The sequence below is a fragment of the Perognathus longimembris genome, chromosome 7 (assembly GCF_023159225.1).
Source record: "Perognathus longimembris pacificus isolate PPM17 chromosome 7, ASM2315922v1, whole genome shotgun sequence".
NCBI classification, from domain to species: domain Eukaryota; kingdom Metazoa; phylum Chordata; class Mammalia; order Rodentia; family Heteromyidae; genus Perognathus; species Perognathus longimembris.
The window spans coordinates 12,133,942-12,154,794 of record NC_063167.1 but is presented as its reverse complement, the minus strand read 5'-3'; positions in this window follow the sequence as shown (position 1 = coordinate 12,154,794).

The following is a 20,853-nucleotide window of genomic DNA, read 5'->3' as shown; positions in this document are numbered from 1 at the left end:
TTATATAGCTTGGCCACTACTCTTCCACTTTCTTTGTCAATTTTTTATTTACTTTTGGAGATAGGGTCCCATTATGTTGCCCAGGCTGGTCTTGATTTCCTGGGTTCAAATAATCCTCCTGCTTCAGCCTTCCAGGCAGCTGGAACTACATGCTCACACCACCCAACCCTGGTTCTTCTTTGTGCTTTGAAGGTGTCAGGTATGTATGTGTGTGCCTCAGACCCTTTGCACAGGCTCTGCCTTTTGCATAAATATGCTCTGCAGAGGATGACTTGTGTGCATCTGCCCCTTATCCTCTTAGCTTGTCCTCCAGTAGTCAGCTCAATGTCCCTTCTTCAGAGAGCCTTCCCTGGTCCCTGGTTTACGGATATCCTGCATACCCCCACCCCCACCCCAGGCACTCTGTCCTTTGCTCCTATCTGTCTGTGTCCTGGGCATTTCCACTCCTTTCTAGTTTTTGAGACTTTGTTGGCTGACATCTTTCTGGAGGACAGAGATTTCCCCATTGCTCCCTAGTCTATCTCAGCAGTTATCCCCAGCAAAGGTGTCCCACAGATCTCTGATGAGTGAATGAATGACGTCTAAAGCACGTCTACATGGGGCCACTTGCACTGGAGCAGATGTGAGAGGCTATGTGTCTCTGGCTGGGCTACTGCCATCACCCTCCTGCCATGGGTTCCTACAATTAGAGTGTCCCAAGGCCCAGTCTGAAGATCACTGCCATCAGTTACCCCCAGGGCTCTGAGAATCCACAGCCAGCTGTGGTCCAGCCAGGAAGAGTCAGGCAGGCATGTCCTCAGTGGTCTTCAAGGAATGATTCTCACACATCCTGGGAGATTCAGAGATGGTGCCAAGGGCCTCAGAAGAAGAGGGATAAGACAAAGATCTGTGAGTAAAGAAATCTAGGGCTTTTGCAGTCAGCTGGGAGCCCATTGGGCTGTCAGGAGTCAGGGGAGATTCAATAGGAAGGGTGGCACAGGGTCAGATTTCAGGACCTAGGATGCTAAGGGGAGATGCCTGCGCTGGTTTTCAACACGTGAGAATGGGTGCTGAAGCTCTGTGCAGGGGAGCGAGGTCGTCAGGGCCTGGCATCTGGGCAGTAAGGCCAGCAGGGCAGGACTGGAGAGAGAGGGCAGGACTGAGGGCTGGGGAAGCCTGGGCTGAAGATGGGATGCAGGGTGGGATCTAGGAGAGAAAGGAGCTAAGGGTGAGCTGACTTAGTGTGGTGGGACAGAAGAGAAAGGCCTGAGTCAACGCTGAGGTTTCTACCCTGTGTAGATGACACTGCTGTTTAGGAATTGCTCCCAGTGACTGTGGGCAGAGATGGTGGGGGGTGTGGAGGCAGGGCTTGGAGTCAGAGAGGTCCCTGGTCCCCAGTGGGAGGGAAAGGCTTGATCACTCAGCCTGTCTAACTCTAACCAGCAGCCCGGGCCAGGAATGCTTTGGGGGTTGCTTTCTAATGCTGTGCTGTCTATCCATCGGCCTCAGGATGAATGTGCTAATAGATCACCCCCAGCATCCTGGTGGGGAGTGGAGGTGACTCAGGGACAGCTCAGCCCACTGTGGAGGACTAGGCTCAGACAGGATGCCCCAAGAATGGGTCAGGGCCAGGGCCACTGCGTGGACTGTGAGGGCTGGCAGACATCAGGACAACCCCCATAGATTGTCCCCTCTGGTACTTTGCTCCAACACACGTCCTGAGTGGGCCACTTTTTTTTTTTTTGCCAGTCCTGGGGCTTGGACTCAGGGCCTGGGCACTGTCCCTGCCTTCTTTTTGCTCAAGGCTAGCACTCTACCACTTGAGTCACAGTGCCACTCCGGCTTTTTCGGTTTATGTAGTGCTGAGGAATTGAACCCAGGGCTTCATGCATGCAAGGCAAGCACTCTACCACTAAACCATATTCCTAGCCCTGGGCCACACTTTTTGTAGCTCACAAACCCAGCTTCCAGGAAGAATCAATCCACGGAGGAGGTAAGAACTAATTTATAAGGGTTTGTTTGATCCAACCAGGGCCCTGGGTTAGGGCTTAAGATGCATGCCTAGAAAGTGCACAGAGACTGCAGGAGGTGGAGGAGCTCTTTGGATATTGTGGGTGTGCGATGGGCCTTGGGTTAGATATTCTGGAAATTGAGGACAGATTTTTGGATTCCAGACTTGTGCTAGAGCTCTGGGCTCTGTTTCAGAATTCTGAAAGATGTTTGAGAAGCTGCGGGTATATTCTGACATTCTGGGACATGTTTCAGAACTTGGGGTGCCTGTTGGAGTCCTGGGCTGGCTCCCCAATCATTCACCTCCTGGGGCTTATCTTGTTGGCAGTGATCTGCTAGTTCACATGGATACAGGGAGGCAGTTGCTATGGCAATAGTAACTATGAGGCGTGTCAACTCCCAGAGTTTACTCTGAGCCTTTGACATTTTAACTGGTGGAGAATCACAGTTCACTCCTGAAAGCCTGATGAACAAGAATTCCTGCCAACCCTGTTTTTGTGCCTCCATCTTCCCCGCCCCAACCTTAAATAACCTCCCTCTAGGCCCATAGATCTGGCTGTCCAATTCTCCCCCCGGGTAAATGAATATTCAAAAGCAGCCAAAAAGCATATTCAAATCTCACAAACTCCCTCCTGCCTTACTCCATTTAAACGCGTCTGCTTTGCCCCATTTATCTGCCAGAAAAGTGAAGGGTAGTTCCAGGAGTCAGAATGAATACTTTCCCCAAGTCACTCTAGTTTCTTAAATGGGAGAGAGATGGATGCAGCTCAGCTCTTCTCTCCTGCAAATTAATCCCCACAGCCTCACAGAATCCAAAAAATGTTGGCTGGGTGCTGGTGGCTCACACCTTTAATCCTAGCTACTCAGGAGGTTGAGATCTGAGGATCACAGTTCAATGCCAGCCCAGGCTGGAAAGTCCATGAGACTCTTACCCCGCATGAACCACCAGAAAACCAGAAGTAGTACTATGGCTCAAAGTGGTAGAGCGCTAGCCTTGAGCAAAAGAGCTCAGGGACAGCACCTGGGCCTGGAGTTCAAGTTCCATGACCACCACCAACAAAAAAATGTTGGAGTGCTTCCACAGGCCATCTGATGAACGACACAGCCAGGCCTCAGCCCAGGTCCTCTAAGCTCCAGGCCTGCCTCTCCTTCCTAGTATTGTTTTGTTAACCAGTAGGACACTGTACTTCTGCTCTGTCTACAAAGCCATAGACTGTCATGGAGAAGAACTTTCGAATATGCTTGTTCTTTGGACTCCTAGATTCTAGGCTATAGCCTTTGCTCTCACGCTCATTATATTCCCATCATGGATGTGAGAGTCCATTCACCCATCCACATAACCAGCTACCTACCCATGCATCTATAAACCCACCCATTCACCCACCCATCCATCCATCCACCCATCTACATATCCATCCATCCATCCATCCATCCATCCATCCATCCATCCATCCATCCATCCATCAGATGTTAAGTGCCTACTGGATGGCCTGCACTACCTTGGGCCTGGATACAACAGGAGAAACCCAGTTTTCTCACTTGGAACCCTTGGTGAGGACTGAGGCCATCTGGTTTTACCTGCCTCTTCCATCCCTCCTTTGGTCCAATCAGTGTTCTTCCATCCAGACAAACTCACACTGATCTTCCCACCCCACTCCAGCACACCAGGCCCCTTCTGGTCTCTGTCATTGTGCCCTCTTACCTAGAACATTCCCCAACAAGCATGGTTTGTCCTGGAAGACCCACAGAAAAGCACCCTGCCTTCCCAGAGCATTACCCCCCACCCAGTCAAGGTGAGTTATTCTTTGCTGAGGAATTGCTGCACCTTCGAGCTATTTCTTTCTGCCCTGAGCCCCATGCTATTTTACTGGAGTCTCACTGTTGCTATTGTCAGAGAGAGGTGTTTTTTCCATCCACTCCTGCTCCTAGTGGGAACAGGCAGGCCTCTGTTAATAAAGACCGATTAACAAGAGAAAACACGTAGCTTTATTTACGTGTATATTTCACATGCACATGAGTGGCATCCAGAAATTAGTAGTTCTCACAGAGGTGATTTTAAAGTCCAGCTTAAATAGCATCTCCAGTAAACAACAGTACATTTATCCAGGCACTGGTGGCTCACACCTGTAATCCTAGCCACTCAGGAGGCTGAGATCTAAGGTCTGTGGTTCAAAGCCAGCCAGAACAGAGAAGTCTGTGAGACTTATCTCCAATTAACCAGCAAAAAGCCAGAAGTGGAGCTACGGCTCAGGTAAAAGAGCACTGGCCTTAATCAAAGAATCCAAGTGAGAGAGTGAGACCCTGAGGTCAAGCCACACACACACACACACACACACACACACACACACACACACACACACACGACACAGGGCTGGAACTGGGGCTTGAACGCAGGGCTTTCACTTGACTTTTTCTTTCAAGGTTGCACTATACCTACACTTCTGGCTTTTTGCTGGTTCATTAGAACTAAGAGCGTCCTGACCTGTGATCCTCAGATCTCAGCCTCCTTATTGACTAAGATCACAGGCCTGTGTAGAGCCTGGCTTTACACTGGCTTCTCAGTTGCTCCACAATCAACCCTTCATATTCTAGGGGCACATATGCCGGCCTCCCATGAGTGCACTTGGGTGCAGCTGTGATATAAAGCCGAAACCATGACAATGGGGAGTCAGATAAGGAGTCAGGCCTTAACTCTGCCCACAAGTGCCAGGGTTCTGTGCCTTGCTGAATTGTAGGGGTGGATGTGCACACGCGCCAAGCCATGTCTTTGGAAATTTTTCAGTGCTTTGTGAACAACAGGGGTTTTCATGCCTCCTCCTCGCTCCCCATACTTGTGGTCTGGCATAATTGCTGATAGCTCTAGACACCTCCTCTCCCTCCTCCTCCCCCCTCCCTCTTCTTTTTCCTCCTTCTCCTCCTCCTCCTCCTCCTCCTCCTCCTCCTCCTCCTCCTCCTCCTCCTCCTCTTCGTCCTCCTCGTTTTTCCTCTTCCTCCTCCTTTTATGTTGATCCTAGGACTTGAACTCAGGGCCTAGACGCTGTCCCTGAGCTTCTGTGTTCAAAGCTAGTGCTCTAGCACTTGAGCCACAGCATCGCTTCTGGCTTTTTTGGTGGTTAATTGGAGATAAGAGTCTCACAGGCTGGCTTTGAATGGTGGTCCTCAGATCTTAGCCTCCTGAGAAGCTAAGATTGCAATTCCTCACAGGGGAGGGGGGGGCGCAGTGGTGGGGGGTAGGGAGTAGTGGGGGTGGGGGTGCAATGGAGGGGGTTGCAATGGCGGGGGGGTTGTTTGGGAGGGTGCAGTGGTGGGCGGCCTGTTTCAGGGCAGCTCCTTAGGCAGCCTTTTCTTTTCAGGACCCCTCCCCCCCCCGCACTAGGGGTGGGGGGGGGAGGGGTGGGCAGGCAGGTTTTGTTTTTCTCCCTAAGAAGATTCAAACCCTCAATTGCTTGGGGGCTGCTGGAGGCCCCAAGGCTTTTGAGTCAACCCAAGGGGAAAATGGCTTCCTCTGGGGCAGCCTGGTTTCTGGGAAAACAAGAAAGCCCATGGCTGGCTGAGCCCCCCCTCTGAAGGTTCCTGACTTTAATCCTGATGGTGTTCTTCTCCTGACTGTGGCTTTAATGCTCTCAGGGGACTTTCTGTAGGAGGTTTAAGCTTTAAGCACTATTTTCCCTCTGCTGATTGATCTTTGTTTTCCAGAACTGAGATTTCTTTGTATCACAAGGAGAAAAACCTGCAGCAGCTCCTTCCTCATCTCAAGCTAAGTGAAAACATGGGTCACCCCTGTCACCCTCCAGTTGCTCAAGCCCCACCCCCTGCATGCGGGAAGGCCGGCGGGCACCTGGGGATGGGCACCGGCTTGTTCTCTCCATGCGGGTCCTCAGATTTGTTCTTTTCCTCAGCTGTAGCTGTATCTTGCTACCACACATACTACGAGGGACCGCACACAGTTCCTGGAGGAAGGAGCTTTATACATCCAGGGACTGAAAAGGTGGCTCAGTCATGGGGGTCATGGGTGTGCGTTCACTGTGCATAGGCTTACGCACCCACTCACACTCACCTGTGTGTGTCCAAAGTGTGTCATCAAGTAACTGTTACAGCTGAGTGTCACATGCTGTGTGTCCACATTGTGCACTTCGGAGATCTCATTATGTGGAAACAGAGGCCCAGGGAGATTACCTCGGGCTACAGCTGAGATTTTGTTTTTTATTTTTTGCCAGTCCTGGGACATGAACTCAGGGCCTGTGCACTGTCCCTGGCTTCTTTTTGCTCAAGGCTAGCACTCTATCTTTGGGGCCACAGCGCCACTTCTGGCTTTTTCTGTGTATGTGATGCTGAGGAATTGAACCCAGGGTTTCGTGCATGCTAGGCAAGCGCTCTACCGCTAAGCCACCTTCCCAGCCCCTACAGCTGAGATTTGGAAATGTCCCTCACAGGCCCAGCAGTGGAAGGCTCGGTCATCAGACCGTGCCACTATTGCAACTTTTAGGAGGGGCATAGGGAAAGCAATGAGGTCCTTGAGGGCATGGTGGCCAAAGGGAAGAAGGGAGAGTCCAGAGGGGACTTAGGGAAGGAAGTGAGGGCATTGGGGGCGTGGCCAACGGGAGGAAATGGGATCCCTGGGGGCTGTGGCCTTATTGGAGATTTTGGGACTTGGCTCCTTCCCTTTCCTCTATGCCTTTTTGCTTCTCAGCCATTGTGCGGTCCTGAAGCTATGGGCTCTGAAGTTATGAGCCCAAACAGACCTTTATTTTCCTGTGCGAGGTTGATTATCTCATGCTAATACACTTGGTCCAAATTCCCACAGCTAGGAAGTGGGGGGAGGGGATGCTGGACTCAGGCAGCGGGCTCCACAATCCACCCTTAAGCTGACTTGAAAATGAATGCCTTTTTTTTGTGCCGGTGCTGTGGAAATGGAGCTGGTGTCTGGCCTGGGCCTCCGTCCACACTGGTGTGCAGGATCATTTTGGCTTCTTCAGGGTCCATGCCCTGTGGCTGCCACCTCTTTTGCGACATTTTCTCCTCCTACCCATTGCATTTTCCTTTCTCAAGACTGCCCAAAGGCCAACTGAGTTCCTTGGAGCAAGGAGCAGGGAGGCTGGCAGCTCACCCCACCACCGAGTAATGAGGTTGCTCTTAGAGTTTCTCCCCGAATTCTGGTCCACTAGCTTCTTCCTTCCCTCATCTTCTCTTACTGAGATTACTTCTGGGATAAGTAGCTTCCCTGAGAGACCCTCCGGGACTAGTCTGGAATCAGGGCCCTTTAGCTGCGTGCTCATAATGAAGCTGAGATGGTGCATCTAGCTTTTGGCTCTGCTGCTTCTCAGCTGGGTGGCCTTGGGCAAATGTCTTAAGCTCTCTGAGCCTCAGTTTCCACATCTGTAAAATGGGAGATGATGTTGATACCCACTCCTAATGTTAATGGGAGAATCATCTGAGTCTGGACATAGGTGGAGAAGGCTTAGAGCTGACTGAGCCTTGCACTTCACTGCTGGGTTTTCTTTTGTCATGCTGTGGCTGTAGTCATGGCTGCTGTAGCTGCTTGGTCCTCAGCTTCCCTTCAACCACAGCTTATTTCTCCTTTGGTGCTAGGGCTTGGCCAATGCAGTACTGGCTCTGTGCACCATTGGCTGAGTATCTGAATGAGGGAGGCCAGTTCCTTCTCCAGTGGGACTTGTTTTCACACCGAGTGGGTTCTGTCCGGTCCCTCTGTCTCCGGGGTGGGCTGAGGCTGCCCGCCCTATGCCAGGGATGCAAAGTAGGGCAAACCGCCCCAGGGGGGTTGCCGTGGCAACAGGGAAAGTTCTAACCAGCTGAGGTACACAGGTTGGCTTGGAAGCATGGCTGCCCGCCTGCCTGAATGGGGAGACAGGCAGCCAAGATGGTTTTCAGAGACTCAGTGACCCATCTGTGAAATGGAAGGCTATGCTCCCAGCTCCTTGTCAGGGCCACGGGGAAAGGATCAAGGCTGGGGAGGGCCGGTCACTCAGGGTGTGTTATGGCTATCATCCTCCTAGCATGGAAGCAACACAGGACAAGGATAGAGTGCTGTTGTGATGTCTGTAGTCCCTGTAACACTGCCTGGCACACTGTAGGGCCATCAGTAGCCACCAAATGCAGCCGTGCTCCACACTGTGACCCCAGCACTCAGAGGTAGAGGCAGGAGGATGGTGAGTTTAAGACCAGCCTCAGCTAGGTAGTGAGCCCTGTCTGAAAAAGAACAACAGAAAAGCTCAGTACAGAATCCACCAAGGCTGTGGGGACTTCCCACAGTCTCCCCATAATGGGCTGTGATTCAGAGCTGCAACAGGGACCCCTCAATGCCACCTACGACCTACCGCAGACCCCCACAGGTTCTACCCTATCTGTGACCTCCCTGAAGGGAGCACGGGGGACTGGGCTGTGTGGGCAGTTGTCTTGGATTGGGAATCTTGGATTTGGCAGATCATAGAACTTGGGGCAGGCAGGGACTTTGGAGGTGGTGGTAGTGTGGTGGTGGTGGTGGTGTTACGTGTAAGCACTTAGATTTCCTAGCTCCTTCCTGGATATCCCACATCAGATTCTCTAGGGAGCATGGCCTGGTATTTGGGGTTCTGACAAGTCCCCAGGATTCTGGTAAGTAGAGAGGTTTGGGGGTATTTTCATCTAGGCCACAACCCTTAGAAGTTGGGCAGAAGTCTCTCAGCCAACCGAGAATCAAGCACTTCTTATATCTTTAGGGATCCTGGGGCCTGAGAGCGAACCTGAACAGGCCAGGTTCGAACTGGTGATGGCTGCCTGCTGCCTGGTCTTCTGTAATGACAATCCTGGTGCTGCTGCTCAGGCTTCTCCCTAGGGCTGACGGTCCCATGATGCATCCTGGGTGGGGGGGTTCCAGGCCCACCTGAGCCTTCCCTTTTCCTGGGGCTGGCAGAGGCTGACTGTCTCCAGGCTATGGAGGAAGGCATTAGCTGGCACTGGAGTGCTGGTAATGACCCTATTTTCATACAAGGCACTCCTGGTCGCTCCCCAGCTCCCACTTCGGAGGGAAGGTGGTGGCAGTAGCTTACATAATGGGAAGCAGGTTATGTAAAGTGGTAACAGCCCCGGTGGGGTTGGGGCACAGAGCAGTTTTCAGCATCCAGAAGCTTCCGCCCCTCCTTTCCCCGAGCAGGGCCAGTTTGCCCCTCTAGGATGAGAGAGAACAGAAGCCAGGGCTGGGCCAACCGAAGCAGGGACCTCAGTGAGCCGCTGTGGACTTGGGCTTGGGTCTTGCTCTCTCCAGATTGGACAAATCCCTTCAGTTTCTGGGTGGCAGTTTTTCTTTCTCAGGAATGGAGCAGGGGCAGTCTGAGCGGACTCTGGCTTCCCGGTTCCAGGGGTGTTGGGGCTTCTGACCTTGGGGAGGGAGATTGGAACCTCTAGCTTCCCCCTGGGCCCATTTGCTCACAATGGACTCCAAGTTCAGCCTTAACTGGAGCCAAAGTGCTTGGACTTTGGGGGCTCTGGAGGCAGGCAGGAGAGGGAGTCAGGACATCTCACCCTCTATCCTCTTCTGTTGCCTGGAAGGGGTTCTAGCTGAGATCAGCTACACCCCCATAACCACACCCTTAACTGAGTACTTCCCTTGGCCAGACACCAGGGACTCAAAGTCTCATAAAAGCCCTTCCACGATCCCTGTTTGTACCAGTGGGGGCTGTGGTTCAGAGAGGACAAGCGATCTTCCCAAGCTCACACAGCCACTCCGTTGCTAAGCCGGGGTTTGAATCCAGGCTTGTAAAATCTGAACAGTTTTGGCCTGGTTCTCTCCAGAGACCAGAAAAGCAGGGATACCCAGATGGCACGCACAGCCCTGTTCTGTGGTCTAGTCTTTGAGGAATGTCCAGCCCCCTCACTACCCACCCCCAGGCCTCTCTGGACCCCCTCCCCACGTGTTCCCTTTGTGCCACCCACAGTGGCCATGGTGGCATCTGTGGAGTGGGCTGTGTGGGCAGCTGGCACTGACAGTCCATGGGCACTTGTATTTTTAAACTCCGGCTCTGGCCAGCCTCTGCAGTTGGCACAGGCAGCGAGCGCTGAGGCTTCTTCTCTGGGACTCCTGAGTGTCACAAGGAGCCCGCCACGCTGGCAGGGGAGAGGCTTGGCTCTGGTTGTGTCCCAGGGTTGCTGGAAGCCTCAGCAGCCTGAGCAAAGCTATTGGTGCAGCGAACAGGTGCCAGGCTGTGCCTCGGGAGGAGGAAGCCAGGAGTGGCCAGCGAAGGCCTGGGAGAGGGGAGAAGAAGGGAGGGAGGAAGGAGAAATGGAGGAGGGACAAACGGCAGGCAGGAGCCTCAGCTTCAGGTGAGAGGCTCTTGGGGAGCTTGGAATCCCACCTGTGCATCCCAAGATGGGAGGAACCAAGGTCTGAGCAAGAAAGTATCAGATCCTACTGCATGTTGGTGGCAGAGCCAGGGCTTGAACCCAGAACTCCTGACACGCAAGCAAAAGTCATTGTGGGCTAATGTCCCATCCTGGTTCTCAGGGAAGTCCTGGTCCTGCTGCTGGGGAGGAGTTAGATCTGCCCTGTAGGGAGGCAGGGGAGGAGGAGGAGGCCCCAGCCACCCAGTGTCTCCACTTGGGAGAGCGGGGAAGGTTTCATAACCAAGGCCACCCTATAGCAGAGGGAGGGCCCCCTGGGACTCCTGGTCTCCACTCCAGGCCTGGGGATTCCCAGGGTGTGTGATGCTCAGTTTCTTCATTTACCATGAAGGGGGGCAATCTTTAATATTTACCAGCCACTGATTTTAGCTTTACAGTGACCCATTTTTTTTCAGATGGGGAAACTGAGGTGCAGAGGGATTAAATGTCACTCTGCGGGTAAGTGGCAGGACCTGAATCTTTAGCACTCTTGGGGGTGGGGGGAGGGGTTGGGGTTGGGGTGGTGTGGGCAGGGGTTAGCCAATTTTCAGGGCCTCCCCCAGGGTTCTGGCTGCTCCAATGGCAGTGAAAGAACCTTCCACCAGTGAGGTGCATGATGGGACTCCTTGGTTCCTCTGCCTCTTCCCATGACCTCCCTGAAAGAAGGTCTAGGTCCCTTCCAGGCCCCTCTCCAGACATTTATTTATTTTTTTGTGTTGGTCCTGGGGCTTGAATTTAGGATCTGAGCACTGTCCCTGAACTCTTTTTTGCTCAAGGCTAGCACGATACCACTTGAGCCACAGAGCCACTTCCAGCTTTTTGGTAGTTAATTGGAGATAAGAGTTTCATGGACTTTGCTGCCTGGGCTGGCTTTGAATGGTGATCCTCAGATCTCAGCCTCCTGAGTAGCTAGGATTACAGGCAGGAGCCAGGCTTGTTCTTCTTTTGAAAGCAGTCCAAAGGTCACTGCCACCTTTGGGAGTTCTCTTTCCCTAAGGTGTTTCTCACTGCCCTGTTTTTCCACATGCTGCATCCTTCTCCCTCACTCACCTGAGATGGGCCTGAGGGTCTCGAAGGAGCCCCTCCATCTCCAAGGATGGGTCCCGTCAGCGTGGGTGCTGCTCAGACCCTGGACTAGCTCCATCCGAATTCACTCACTAACATGGAGCCACTGCCCCACGGGTGGACAGCCACGGAATCAAGCTTTGGTGATCTCAGGTAGGCCCTTGCACCTCTTTGGTCTGGTTCCTTGTACGTTGAAACGGGCAGCAAAGTGGCTGGTGTCGTGAGTGAGCTACGTCAGGAACGTAGACCGACACTCTTGCGTCTTTCCACCGCGTGTCTGAATTTATTGAATAACCAACATTTCCAAGCTACATCAGTGTCATTGGTGTTAATTCACCAGTGACCAACTTGGCATAGCCTAGGCGGCTGGAAGCACAGGTTCTCTTATTCCATTCTGAATCACTAATATTACCACTCAGAGTTTACACAGTCACATAGAGATTGCAGGCTGGCTAGGGAAGAGTGAAAGTGGAGTTTGAAGCAGAGTGAGTGAAGTGCAAAGGGAGGGACTTCAGGTGTGGGAAGATACTAGACAGGAGCCCAATCACAGAGCTGTCAGAGCTGGTGAGGCCTAGCGGTGTCAAATGAGGAGTCACTCCTAGTTGCCAAGCTGGCTGGAGTGCAGAGCTGGTTTCAGGCATGGTGGAGCCCAGGTGTGGAGCTGATTCTGGATGGTGACAGTTTGAGTGAGTCACAGCAAGAACTGAAGGCTCAGAGTCTGGAACTCATTGCATTTCCATTCTTGACGCATACAGCCGCTGGTGGGTTGTAGTGCCCTTGTGTGCTGCCGTGCCCTAGCGCTAGCTGACCCTCCTTTTCCATGATTCAGGTGAGGGAGTTGTGCGGGTCATCGGGTCTGATACATTTGGACCTTGCTTTGATTTATGTGCTGAGGTAATTGTTTATTGGCACAAATACATTATTTATCAGTTTGTGCCTCATGGTGTGCTGACAGATGGAAGTTGTTTACTTGCATAAGCAAGATGTAAAATCATTCTGTGTGGACACACATTCGAGATGCAGTAGCTTAGACTGCATCTACCGCTTTACAAAATGGAGTGGGTTAAAGCGAGGTACAGCCTAAAAGCTGCTGTTCTGCCTGTCCTAAAGGAACTTGGAGCAGGCCTCGCCTGTTTTGTTCAGCTGGTAGGAGGATAGTGCATGAAAAACTTTTAGACCAGAGCCTAACCTGGAATAAGGTAGGTGTCCAGTAGGTGTTTCTTCTCTCTCATTCCCACCGCCACCACCACCACCACCACCACCACCACCATCATCATCATCATCATCATCATCATCATCATCATCATCATCATCATCACCATCTTCACCATGAGTCCTTGGCCCTTCTTTCTTCTTTTCCAGAAATCTGTCCCTGTATTGGAGAATATTTACCTATGAGACACCATAAGGGTGCCAGGAATTGGGCTATGTTCTTTTTTTCATAATTCTCCTTCCTTACCCTACAATGAGAACACAAAACCACTTGCTTCCTCAGATAGATCTTCACATCCGCCATATGGATTACTAGAATGATCCCCGGTTGAAAGGAAGACAGCTGGGCACTGGTGGCTTATGCCGTAGTCCTAGCTACTCAGGAGGTTGAGATCTGTGAAACCACATTCAACTCAGCCAGGGTAGAAAATCCATGAGACTTTTTTTAAAAAAACCAGTCCTGGGGCTTGAACTCAAGACCTGGGCACTGTCCCCGAGTCTCTTTTGCTCAAGGCTAGCACTCTACCACTTGAGCCACAGCGCCGCTTCTGGCTTTTTCTGTGTATGTGGTGTTGAGGAATCACACCCAGGGCTTCATGCATGCTAGGCAAGCGCTCTACCGCTGAGCCACGTTCCCAGCCCTCTGTGAGACTCTTATCTCCAAGTAACCATCAAAAACCCAAAGTGGAGGTGTGGCTTGAGTGGTAGAGTACCAAATTTCAGTGAAAAAGCTAAGGAACAGTGCTCTAGATCTGAGTTAAAACCCCAGTACTGGCACCACACACCACACCACACCCATATGCACGTGCACATGCACACGCACACAAACATGCACATGCGCATGCATGCACACACACCAGGGGCCAGATATCTCATAAATAATACCCTGACAATTTGTAATGAAAGATCTTTACTGCCCACATGCTGCTGTTTCGTGAGCATCTGGGGCCAAGACCTGGCGGTGATTTCTAGGGAAGGAGCAAAGAGAGAGTAGCTGCTACTGAAGAACTGAAGGTGTGCTAAGGTCTCAGATGACAGTGTACTGAGTGACCAGTACCACCGTTGACTAAGTTCTCATCATACACCCGTTGAATGTGGATCAGCCTCTGTGTCTATCATCTGAAGTCCTGCATCTGCAGATACAGCCCAACTGTATGGAAAATATTTAAAAAGAAATCATATCTCTACCAAACACTTACAAGACTTTATGTCCCTTGTCATTCTTCTCTACACATATAGCAACCACTCACATGGGTTGGGATTTATAAGCAATCAAGAGTATATGCGAGGACTGTGGAGGTTATAAGTAAATGCTGTAGCATGTTCTGGAAGGCTCTGGTGATCTGTGGGCATGGGAGTTCTGTGAGGGACGACTGTAGACATCATACCACTGAGTGCTCCATTTGCTGTTTTATGGAGGAGAGATGAAGGAGTTGCTGTAACTCCCTGAAGGCCAGGTAGGGAGTAGGTGATGGAGGCAGGATTTGAATCTGGGTCCGTTTGTCTCCAAGGCCTGCCTCTTGAAGCACTTGGCTTGACTGCCCTGGAGTGGGGGGAGGTTGGGGGGGCATTTAGTAGAGTCTGGAGAACTAGCCCAGCTCCAGTCTTGACCGGAACACTCTCTTGTTCTCGAACGTGGGGCTTTCATCCCTGGATGTCAGCCAAGCCAGGCCCCTGGTGCCCGCCCACACTCAGTATGGATCCTATGAGTTTATACAAATCGCCGGAGCAAATTTACACATGTTGCTGTAATTTCTGAATAGCAGCTTGCCACTCGTAGCTGCAGGAAGAGATGCTGAAGCTTAGGGAAGGAGTCAACAGCTCTGGGCCCGCTGGGCACTGAGACTCTAGAAAGGGAGGCAGCCAGGCAGCTCTGACACCATCTCCGTTTGGTGGCACCAGGGGATCCTGGCTCCGTAAAGCCTTTGAGTGTTGACTCAGCCAGGGTTACTCAACAAACAGGTATCTTTTCTTCCCACACCTGGAACTAATCAGTGAGCTAGCTCTTGTTGGTCTCTTCTACAGCCTAGAACTGGGCAGAAAGCCTTATCTCCTTCCTTCCACAGCAACATCCTTATTTTATGATGGTGGAAATAGGCTCAGAGAGGTTAAGCAATCCCCGAAGGTCAACCCGAGAGTAGTTAGTGGAGATGATTATGACTGTGTACATAGGCCTGCAACCATTTGTATGTTCATATGTGTGTCTGTGTGTGGGTTGAAGACTTTACATAGGCCCATGGGCTCAAAGTTGTGTTGTGTTGTGTTCTGCATTTTTATGTGTGCTTGCTGGTGTGTGGCAAGTGTTAATGTATCCTTGTTCACAGCTATTAGTATACGTGTGTGCATGCTAATGTGATTTGTGTGTGTCTTTTTGTTGTTGTTGGTTGTGGGGTTTGAACTCAGGGCTTGAGCTTCCTGCTGAAGGCTACTACTCTAGCTCTTTGAATCACAATGCCACTTCTGGTTTTTTTGGTGTTTACTTGGAGATAAGAGTCTTACGGACTTTCCTGTCTGGGCTGGCTTCAAGCCACAATCCTTAGATCTCAGCCTCCTGAATAGCTAGGATTACAGGTGTGAGACACCAGCACTCAGCTTGTGTGTCTCATTTTTTTGGGGGGGGGGGGCATGAATGCCATATGTTCTAGTCTTGGTTCTTTGAGTTGTTTAACTGATTTTGTCTTCACACCAGTCCAATAAGGCAGGAATTATTCATTTCCTCCAAATCATGGATAAGGAAGTGGAAACACAGGATGGGTACCAACGTGCCCATGAGTCCTACTTATTAATGCGGTTTTCTTCCTCTATGGTTGCCCAAGGAGAGCATTTCTGGTCCATGCTGTTGGGGTTCAGCTTTGGCCTTGAGGGGGAAGGGCAGAGGAGAGCGCGCTCCCGAGAAGCCGCCCTTCTCCCAGCCCTGGGGGAATGCGGAAGCAGGCCACAATTCTCTGGGTCCGGAACCAGAAGAACTGGCTTTGCGACCAGCCCCCCAACTTTCTCGCCAGCCCATGTGCTCCCCATTTTCGCGGGCTTTGCCCATGGGGTGGTGCTATGCAGGTGACGTTAGCTCATGAGGGGGTCTTATGACAAGCTCGCCAGCCTATCGCCAGCTCCTGGTCTATCACCCTTTTCTTGTCACCCCTACTATATCAACTGTTAGCCACTCCCTTATTAAATCAGATTTGCTCTTGAAGCGTCTCCGAGATCTGTCTGCACCTGGCTTCCTTGGTGGGTAAGGAGGGAGGAAAAAGGGATCTCGTTCGGCCACGTGCACCTTAGGCTAGCCCGTGTCCCTCGCTCCACCTTGGCCACCTGCTGGTCAGGTGCCCAGGGGAGAGGGCGGAAAGGGGAGCACTGATAAGGGAGTAAGCTTAGCATCCCCGCACCAGGGGAGGTAAATCTGGCCCGGCACCATGCGACCTTGGGATTGGTTCCTGGCTTCCAACATACCTGACTTGATTATAGGACACCCATGTGGCAAATCAGTCACTGTGATTAGTCATCACCTCTGAACCAAGCAGCTCCTGTGGGTAGCTCAGTGACACATGGTGGTCTGCAGCTGTGGGCTGGTCTCTGGGAAATGCTCCTGCACTTAAGAACTTGAATCCTTCCTGCAGCCCTCCTACCTCCCTCCTCCCAGCCACCTGGGCGAGGCCTAGAATCTTCTGTCTGCCAATCATTAGCTCAGGTCCCCTCCCTTCCCTTCCTTTCCCTCCCTCCCTCCCTCCCTTTCCCTCCCTCCCTCCCTCCCTCCCTCCCTTCCTTCCTTTCCCAGAAACTTGAACTCAGGGTTTAGGTGCTGTCCCTGAGCTTCTTTGCCTTAAGGCTAGCATTCTACCATTTGAGCCACAGCTTCACTTCTGGCTTTTTGGAGTGGTTTATTGGAGTTATTTATTGGTGTTATTGTGGACTTTCTTGCTTAGGCTGGTTTTGAACCATGATCCCCAGATCTCAGTCTCCTAAGTAGTTAGGATTATAGGTGTAAGCCACCAGCACCTGGCTTCACGTCCATGTTCTGTGCCTTGATCTCATCTGTGAAACACACATAATGCCAATAGTGGTCACTTGGAGGATTAGAAGAGTTAATTCACACAAAGTGTCCAGAGCAGTCCTTGGCATGTGACAGGCTGCTGAGGGGCTCACTGTCATGGTCACTATGGAGAGATGGGGTACCCCATCTTATTCAATGAGAATCTGCCCTGTGACTTGTTGGTACCTTGCGGGCGGGTGGGTGAGGGGGAGAGAATGCCTCTCTTTATTGGGACAGGATGCCAACCTGGAGCTGCTGGTGACTGAATGCCACCTGTGCAGAGATAAAGCATTGTCGAAGTCCCCAAGGACATTACCAGAAATCAGCAGACTTGTCCAGTTCATGCACAAGCGTATCTGCCTTGCCTCCTCTCCTTCCCCTGGGGACTTCACCTCCTCTTGGCTGCCTTTTCCCCTGCCCAAAGACTCCTCTGGAGCTCATCGCCCCATCCCCTCTGGCCTCCTCTGGAGGCCTTGCTGGCAATGACGATTGCCTGAGAATGGCAGAGCCGTCTCCAAGGTCCTGCTTTTCATCCTTCAGTCTCATCATGAATAGAGGAGCGTCAGCCATGTAGGGACCTTTTGCTGAGGCTCCTTGGCTTTTCAGGTGTCAAATGGTCTTCTCCTTGCCAGGCACCCTGTGGCCCCATGTGTCACTGGCCGGAAGTCCTCAGCCCCCAGTCACTGTGGATGGGCTGAGGTCAGAGCCTGCAGACTGGGGGGGGGGGGGGGGGCGGTGTCCTCTTTTCTTTTTGGTCTAGTCAAGGGGTGGGGCAGGGCCAGAGGTCATGTTTCTGCCTGGTTTTCTCGAGTGTGTAGATTTTAGCTTCCTGCTTCTTTCCCCAGCATGCTCAGGCCTTTCCTGCCTGCCTTCTGCCTTCCTCCCCATTGGCATGCTCTATGTCTCCCACAGCCCGCCCTCCCTCTCTCCCTCTACTCCAGGCCTCCCCAAATCTCCTTACCACCCAAGCCCTCACCTCCTTTGGCCTGCCCTTCTCCCAGCCTTACTGCTCACCCATGCACCCCAGATCCCCAAGACTCCTGTTCCTGTCCCTTCCCCTGGGTTCTCTAGGCTTCACTACCCTCTGGTTCTCTTATAGCGGTGCCTAGGGCAGCAGCAACTACACACCTGTTTCCCCTCCTCCCTCCATCTCCAGCAGGTGGCTTGCTGCCAGTCAGGTACCAGCAGGGTTGCCATGGGAACCACTGAGCTGCTTAGGAAGCTGCCATAGATCTAATCACAGGCTGTGAGGCTTCAAGGAACAGATCACTTTCTGGACTAAAGACCAGTGCTGACAGCCCATTAGGCTGATCCTGGAGGGTGGGGGAGGGGAAGAGGAGCTGCAGGAGATGGGCAGCCATGGACAGGACAGGCCCTGACCAAGCCTACACTCTTTGTACCTTACCAGGCCCTCTAGGACTTCCTGGAGGACATCACTGATACTCCATCTGCCCTCTCCTTGTTTCCCTGTCACTTCATTCCTTCCTTCATTCCTTCATTAGGCACCTCCCATAGGTCTATTTAGGGGTAGTGAGGGAGACGAATTCTTGTGCAGATTCTTGCACAGGAATCTGCCCCTCGCAGGCCTAGAGTCTCTGGTGAGAGGCCTTCATGGCAGGGGAAGGCCTGAGTCTGGCAGGAGGCCCCTGTGGGCTGGGAAGAATGAGGGTAGCAAGTGTGCAAGCATGGAGACTGCACTTGTGAAAAACAGTCGCAGGCTCAAGCCTCCTATGTCTATATCTCAACTGTTCTGGGCCACTGCCTAAAACTGTCTTGAAAGCCAGTGGGGTAAATGCTGGAAAAATGGAACATGCAGAGAGGGCGCGTATGCCAGGAACCTCACCTGGTGAATTTGGGGAAGTGGACTTCACAGAGGAAAAGCCTGGAAAGTCAGGGTATCTGTATCTGTTAGTACTCGTGGACACTTTTTCAGGCTGGGCTGAGGCATTCCCGATAAGCACTGAAACCGCTCAGGTAACAGTCAAAAAATTACTCCATTGAAATAATTTCTCGGTTTGGCTTACCCTTAGCAATGGGGTCCCAATGGCCTGGCCTTCAAGGCCCAAGTTAGTAACTTATACTGATACTACTCTGCATCAGGTAAGGCACTAGGAATAAATTGGAAGTTACCTTGTATCTGTAGACCTCAGAGTTCAGGACAGGTGGAAAGAATGAATAGGACCTTCAAGGAAACTTTAAATTAATTACAGAAACTGGCCATGACTGAGTAAGCCTCCTCCCCTTTGCTTTCCTCTGAGCAAGATGCACTCCTTATGTTAAAGGATTTACTCCTTTTGGGCTAGGAATGTGGCTTAGCAGTAGAGTCCTTGCCTAGCATGAAGCCCTGGGTTCGATTCCCCAGCACCACATAAATAGAAAAAGCTGGAAGTGGCACTGTGGCTCAAGAGGTAGAATGCTAGCCTTGAGCAAAAAGAAGCCAGGGACAGTGCTCAGGCTCTGAGTTCAAGCCCCAGGACTGGCAAAAAAAAAAAAAGATTCACTTCTTTTGAAATAATCTATGTAGACCACCCCCTTTGGTTCCGAATCTTGGGGAAGCTATATTAACAGAAGTGTCTAGCCACAATCTTATATAGTCACTGCAGGTTTTACAATGTATTCTTTTATGTGTCTGTCTTTGAGGGGCCGAGGCCCACCGGCCTCCTGAGAAAAACTCCACCCACTCTCTCCTGGACAGCTGGTGTGGGTAAAAAGGCATCACCCTCCTGAACTGGAACCCCACTGGCAAGGACCTTACTCAGTAGTGCTAATGACACCATCAGCTATTAAAGTTGCAGGAAAACAGCTTTGGATCCCTCACTGGCAAGTGAAACAGGCAGTGGACAATGTCCGGTGATGGCTGCAGGATGGACTGTTCAGAGACACTCAAGAGAGTCTTCCAAAGATAAGATTTACCAAGTGTTAATGGGTTCAACAGGAACACAGTTCTTTGTTATGGTAGCCCCTGCTTGTTCTTAATGTATTACTGTTACTGTGGGGAGAGCTTTTCTACCCATACCTTTGTATTGCATTATCTGTTGGATTTGCCACTTTGTTTGATGAAGGTGGAAGGAGTTTAGAACTTGGCTCAAAAAGAGAATCAATGATTTGATGGGATGTGGAAAACCAGTGGGGAATGTAATAACCAGCAGGGTGGGAAGTCCCACCCCATGCTGGTGTCACTGCCATGTGTATCAGACCCACAGGAGAGGGTGTGGCATTAGGGAACAGTTGGACAGTGGGCCTGGCAGCTGGAGGGGTTGGGGAGTCAGGAATGGAGGAGGGGCAGCCTAGTGCTGGTGTCACTGCCGCGGTGGCACTTCCAAGTGGGCCCTGCTGCTGGAGGGTGGGGGCATAGTGTATATATAGGCTGCCTGTGCAGAGGAAAGGGAGGGGGAGACAGAGGAGAAAGGAAAGCAGGAGGTGCCTGCTGGAGGAGTGGAGCTGAGTGGTACAGGTGCAGTGTCTGAAGCCTGTGGAGAAGCCTGAGGCCTGAGGCCTGTGGAGACGACTCAGGCCTGTGGAGAGGCCTGGAGGCCTGAGGAAAGGCGAGGCCTGCAGGAAGGAGGAATAGAAAAAAGCTCGCTCCTTTGAAGGTTTGGAGGTTGAGGCTATTGGAGATTTGAAGGTTGAGGCTGTTGGAGGTTTGGAAGTCAGGGCTGGTCTGGGTTCTGGGTTCTGGGTTCTAGGTAATTAGCCCAGGACAAGGAAGTCACAGGCCAACATTTGAAGGTGGAGGCTGTTCTGGTTCTGGGTTTGGGGTTGTAAATAAAACCCTTTCGGGCTGGGAATGTGGCTTAGTGGTAGAGGGCTTGCCTAGCATGCATGAAGCCCTGGGTTCGATTCTTCAGCACCACATATACAGAAAAAGTCAGAAGTGGCATTATGACTCAACGGGTATAGTACTATCCTTGAGCAAAGAGAAGCCAGGGACGGTACTCAGGCCCTGAGATCAAGCCAGGACTGGCAAAAAAACCCAAAACCAAAACCCAAAAACTCTTTCCACTTTTAGCCATGCCTCTGTGGATTTTTCTCGCTTTCAGGTCATTACAGTCTGGGGTTGGTTCCTAGGAGCCCAGGAGCCATGACTCAAAGGGAGGAACAGGAGTTTGTCAGCCAGCCAAAGGCAAGGACCCTCCTGACCTCTGCAGAGGGCCCTGGGCCTCTGCTTTGAGTGGACTCTGACAGAC